The sequence below is a fragment of the Rattus norvegicus genome, chromosome 5, assembly GCF_021556685.1.
Source record: "Rattus norvegicus strain SHRSP/BbbUtx chromosome 5, alternate assembly SHRSP_T2T, whole genome shotgun sequence".
Taxonomy (NCBI): domain Eukaryota; kingdom Metazoa; phylum Chordata; class Mammalia; order Rodentia; family Muridae; genus Rattus; species Rattus norvegicus.
In genome coordinates this window covers 70,228,135-70,234,134 of record NC_141538.1, presented here as the reverse complement: position 1 = coordinate 70,234,134, position 6,000 = coordinate 70,228,135, and the positions used below count along the sequence as shown (strand labels likewise).

General features: G+C 38.0%; 1 long non-coding RNA gene across 1 annotated transcript in view; it reads right to left on the bottom strand.

The window, feature by feature from the left end:
- Window positions 1–645: 645 nt before the first annotated feature.
- The window catches only part of LOC148005782 (uncharacterized), a 160,086-nt gene continuing 154,731 nt past the window's right edge, over window positions 646–6,000 (bottom strand). Inside the window, exon 6 of the long non-coding RNA XR_015621418.1 lies at window positions 646–775. This is a non-coding gene — a long non-coding RNA (uncharacterized LOC148005782). The remainder of the gene's footprint in view (window positions 776–6,000) is intronic.

Here is a 6,000-nt window from a genome sequence, read left to right as displayed (position 1 = left end):
GTAAGACACCCCTCAGGCATGATCCTTTTGTATTGCAACTCAGTAGCAGAGAAGCTGAATACTAGTTGTTAAGTGTATGTTTATTTAGTAAAAACAAATGTTTTCTGAAATGCACTGAAGATTTATATTTTCATGCCATCAAAATGGAACCTGTTACCATAAATAGAAGTCTAGTTATTCCCAGAAAAGTCAAGAAAGTTAGACCACATAGAAAGATTTTGTTTTTGTATGTTATTAACTGTCTAAAATATCACTATCTTCTAATGGAATGTCCCAACAAAGATAACAGGTTGATCTCTAAGTGAAAGCACATATTCTTTAATCTGTATCCAAGATGCTATAACTTAGTATAAGTGTGTAATTTAGCAGCAGTGCTTAGTTTAAGTAAAACTGTAATATAACTAAATTATAATTCAAGGCTGGATTTAGGTTAAGTTATAATTTCAGCTTAATGACTTGAACATTTTAACAGAGTTGGTAGATTTGTTATGTCTGTATAGCAGGCTCATCACTCTCAAAAGTAATTGTCAAAAGAAGTTAACTAATTAATAATAAAGTAACTATTTATTCTTTCTTGGTTACCTACATGTGTTAAATACTTCTTTTCTTGATCACTGAGCTACAAAGAAGGAACATGCTGCTTTCTTTAATGGGGTAGAATAATTTATTGTATATTGATGAGGACTGGAGACAACTGATATCTGTGATTGCTTTCATGAGACTGGGAAACAGAATTAGACCTGGTGAGTTCTGCTTACAATTTCAGCACCTAGAACTTGAAGAAAATAGGATCATTAGTTGAAAATCAGCCTGGAATGAAGAGTAAGATTCTGTCACACAAAATAATACAGCCCACGTGACTCTGAAAACAATGTAGACTATTTCCAGGGCTTTTAGTTGACTCAGAGATTTCATATTATTCCCTATTGCTGAATATAATACAAACGTTAGACTCAGGACACAGGAGATGAAAGCTAAATCTAATTTGATAACCTCCTTCCTGCAGTCCAGCTGCCATAGTACCAGAAAGGGCATGCAAGCTCCCAAGAGATTGCAGTGACCAAATATCCTACCTAACTGTGATACCTATGAACCACAGTGACCAGTACATACACTGGATACATACACTGGAACTAATATACAATAGGGAACTCATATTTAGCAGCAACCAATAGCTGTCAGATTGACTTTAGGCCCTCTAAACAGGTGACAGATACTACTCAATACTAGAAACCTAAAAATTTTCCTAGTACACAGAGGTTATAGACCGTGTATGAACATTATTATTAGCTCATTATTTCACCTCTTTTGAAAGAAATTTTCTATTCGAAAACAACAGTGACCATTATCAAAATCAGTAGTCATATATATATATATGTGTATGTATATATATATATATATATATATATATATATATATATGGATAGATGGCAGAGACGTATAGATGCATCAATTAATACTCAAGAAAAATGAGGCCATGAAATTGAGGAAAGAGGGGTTGTGAGCAGAGTTGGACGGACAGATATGGGAGGGCTAAAGGCAAGAAAGAGAAGGAATAAAGATATAATTATATCTTAATTAAAAATTTTAAAAAGAAAGAGAAAGAGAAAGACTATGAAAGTTACTCTTCCCCCATCTCCCAAAAAAATGGAGGAAAGTATGAACACAAGGGAGAAAGAAAGAAAGAAATGAATGAATGGGGGAAAGGAGGTGGGAAGATACAGAGGGATAGAAGGAAGAAAATAACTTGTTAAATCAAAAACACACAGGTTTAGATTAAAACTGTGGGTTGAAACTTTTCTGTTAAACTAATAATCAGTATGAATTTTAATAGGTGAGAAATTTTTATCAATCAATCTCTTGGATAGAATAATTTGAAATTGAAAATAAAGGTTAAGTTTCCATCAAAAGAAATTTCTTAAATGTTTAGTTTATGGTTTTGTGAGTTTCCTTTGATATTTCTGTCTCTATCTCTGATGCTCTCTCTCTTTCAAGCACATTCATTTTTTTTTTTATATTGTCTGGCTGCTCACGATCTGAGCAGAACTATTTGCCAGGTTTAGAGAGACCTTCCTCTCACTGGCACCCACAGCTCCTCAGTTCCTGTATGAAGTTCATTTCCCATATCTCTTGTTTATAGCAGAACAAGACTCTACAGATTTTGCATGTGTGCTTTTATTTGGTTACAATTTGCTGATTTATTTTGTAGAATGGATGATGTTTTGTTTTCTTGGTTTCTGAGGATTTTGTTGTTGTACTGTGTACTGATGTGTCTTTTGGGAAAGTTGGTTGGGTAGAGGAGAGAGTATCTGGAGGGACTTGGGGGAGGAGAAGATTATGATCAAACTATATTTCCATTAACATTCCTTTAAATAATCAAATACAATAAAAATAATAGACAATCTATTTGCAATAAATAGCATCTTTGAGGAGGAGACAGTTTTCTTCATATCTCTACAACACTGCATATCAGGCCTCATACTCAGAAGTAGCTGGCCAACACCAAATGAACTTTATGATTTTGTTGTGCAAGTGTACACATTGTTTTTGCTGTTTTGTTTTAAAGAGAAGAAAAGAACATGAAATTGTGCAGGTGTTTTGGATGGCAGGAGGATCTTAGAAGATTTAGGAGAAAATATAATAAAAATATATTGAAGAAAGAAATAAAAAGCTATTTAAAAATAAATGTTAAAAATAAGAAAGATATACAAGTCCCACTGAGAAAACACAATGTCAATAGCCCAGGAATTGTGTGTCCCTGACAAAGATCACACAATCCATATAAATGGAATCTAATGAGAACAACATCGAATTCCAGAAAAACTATCCATGCTGAAGAAAGCTGGAAATAAAAATTGTAATGGTTCAATTCCAATGTAAAGAATTAAATGGAAAAATCTGAGAAAGTGAATGGGGTTATGCTGAAGAAAAAGTCTCGGGGTTCAAAAACTCAATAGGGAATTGGATCATTTAGTTAATTTTTAAGTTTATATTTTTATTCACTTAACATCCCAATTGTTGCCTCCAGACACCCTCACCTAGCGTCCTACACAATATCCCCTTTCCTTCTCCTATGAGAGGTTTGAGACTCCTGAATATATTCTCCACCCTCCCTGCCACATTAAGTCTCCAGAGGGCTAGGAGCACCCTCTCTTACTGAGCAAAGATTCCACAGACAGGCAACAGCTTTAGGGATAGTGCGCAATCCAGTTGTTGGAGGACCCACATGAAGACCAAGCTGCACATCTGGTGCAGGGGACCTAGGTCCAGTCTGTATATGCTCTTTCTTGGTGGATTAGTCTCTGATAGCCCTCGAAGAGTACAGGTTAGTTGACTCTTTGGCCTTCTTATAGAGTTCCTAATCCCTTTTGGGCCCTCAATCACTTTTGCAACTCTTCTAAAAGAGTCCCTGAGCCCTATACAATGTCTGGCTGCAGTTTCTGCATCTATTTCAGTCAGTTACTGGATGGTGCCTCTCAAAAAACAGTTATGCTAGGCTATTGTCTGCAAGTTTAGCAAAGTAAGTATCATTAATAGTGTCAGGTATTGGTGCTTGCCAATGTGATGCATCTCAAGTTGGACTGGTTATTGGATGGCCATTCCTTCAGTCTCTGTTTCATTTCCCATCACTGCATTTCTTGTAGCCAGGATAAATTTGGCGTTGAAAATTTTGTGAATGGGTTGGTGTCCCTATAGTACCACTCTTTTTCCTGCCTCACTACAGGAGGTTGGCTCTTCAAGTTCCTATTCCCTCTGCTATAAATCCCAGTTAAGGGCATCCCTACTAATTACTGGAAGCCTCCATGATGCTGGGTTCCTGGCAGGTCCTTGAGATCCCGCCCCCAATCCCCCCACACCTGCCAACTTTATTTTCCCATTCATCCCTCTGGCCCTCTGGCCCACTCTTCTGTCTCTCCCCAAACCTGATTCGGAAACCCTGCCCTGCCCGTTCCCCTCCCCATCCCTTCTCCCACCTCTTTTACAGTATAAGAATGGACCATGACAAGATCTTTGCACACTATAGAAAATGTTGGAATTATCGTTAAAGAAGAATTTCATGTCAAAGAAATAGTAAATAGAGTCCAACATTAAAAAAAAAAGGCTTTATGAGAGACATTACATTCAACCTTCTGCTAAAAGGAGCAAATCTTCAAGCAATTCTACTAAAATCAGGAACAAGTTAAGGCTTTTCAGTGTCTCCATTTGATCACTGCTTGTATTGTTTCCTATTCCTGACACTATTTTTTTTCTTTTTCTTCTTTTTTTATTGGATATTTTCTTTACTTACATTTCAAATGTTATTCCCTTTCCTGATTTCCCCTCTGGAGTCTCCCTATCCCTTTCCCCCCTGCCCTGCCTCTTTGAGAGTGTTTTCCCACCCACCTACCCACTCCCTCCCCTCTCCCTGCCCTGGTATTCCCCTAAGTGGGGTCATTGAGCCTTCACAGGGCCAAAGGACTTTCCTCTCATTGGTGCCCAATAAGGCCATCTTCTGCTATGTATGTGGCTAGAGCCATGGGTCCCTCCATGTGTACTCTTTGGTTTGTGGTTTAGTCCCTGGGAGCTCTGGGGAGTCTGGTTGGTTGATATTGTTCTTTCTATGGGGTTGAAAACCCCTTTAGCTCCTCAGTCCTTTCTCTAACTCCTCTATTAGGGACCCCGTTCTCAGTTCAATGGTTGAGCTGTGAGCGCCTGCCTCTGTATTTCTCAGGCTTTGGCAAAGCCTCTCAGGAGACAACTATATAAGGCTCCTGTCAGCATGTACTTCTTGTCATCCACAATACTGTCTGAGTTTGGTGACAGTATATGGGATGAATCCCCAGGTGGGGCTGTCCCTGGATGGCTTTTCCTTCAGTCTCTGCTCCACACTATTTCTTCCTATAAATATTTTGTTCTCCCTTCTAAGAAGGACTGAAGCATCCACTCTTTGATCTTCCAACTTCTTGAGTTTCATATGGTCTGTGGATTGTATCATAGGTATTCGGATCTTTTGGGCTAATATTCACTTATCAGTGATTGCACACCCTGTGTGTTCTTTTGTGATTGGGTTTTCTCATTTAGAATGATATTTTCTAGTTCCATCCATTTGCCTAAGAATTTCAAGAAGCCATTGGTTTTAATAGCTGAATAGTACTCTATTGTGTAAATGTATCACATTTTCTGTATCCATTCCTCTGTTGAAGGACATCTGGGATCTTCCCAGCTTCTGGCTATTTTAAATAAGGCTGCTATGAACTTAGTAGAACATGCGTCCTTGTTATATTTTGAAGAATTTTGGGGGTATATGCCCAGGAATGTTATAGTTGGGCCCTAAGGTAGTACCATGTCCAGTTTTCTGAGGAACCTTCAGACTGATTTCCAGAGTGGTTGTAACAGATTGCAATCCCACCAACAATGGAGGAGTATTCCTCTTTCTTCACATCCTAGCCAGCATCTGTTGTCACCTGAGTTTGACTGCTGTGAGGTAGAAACTCAGGGGTGTTTTGATTTGCATTTCCCTGATGACTAGGGATGTTGAACATTTCTTTAGGTGGTTCTTGGCCATTTGATATTTTTCAGTTTAGATTCTTTATTTAGTTCTGTCTCCCATTTTTTAATAAGGTTATTTGATTCTCTGGAGGCTACTAAAAAATCTTAAACTTTAGTCTCATTGAAGTGATTTGCCAATGTTTTAAGGAAAGAGGAATCTCTTCCTGAAAACATGAAACAGAAAGCACCTTGTCCTCTGCTATGGGTTCCCCATTTAACAGTCTGCTTTGTCATCCCATACAGGCACCAATTGTTTCTTCCTGTTCAGAAAATAAGTAACACAGTGTGAAGGGAGGTACAAAGTTATATCAAAATTCTACAGTTCTTTAGGCACATAAAGACTCTGAGTAGATACTAAATTCATAAATGCTCTGTGATAGAGTGGTGGTACTTGCCGTTTCAAATGATGGATGGAAAATTGAGACTGTCTGCTGCTACAATGCACAGTTTATCTCAAAGGAAGTTCTGGAT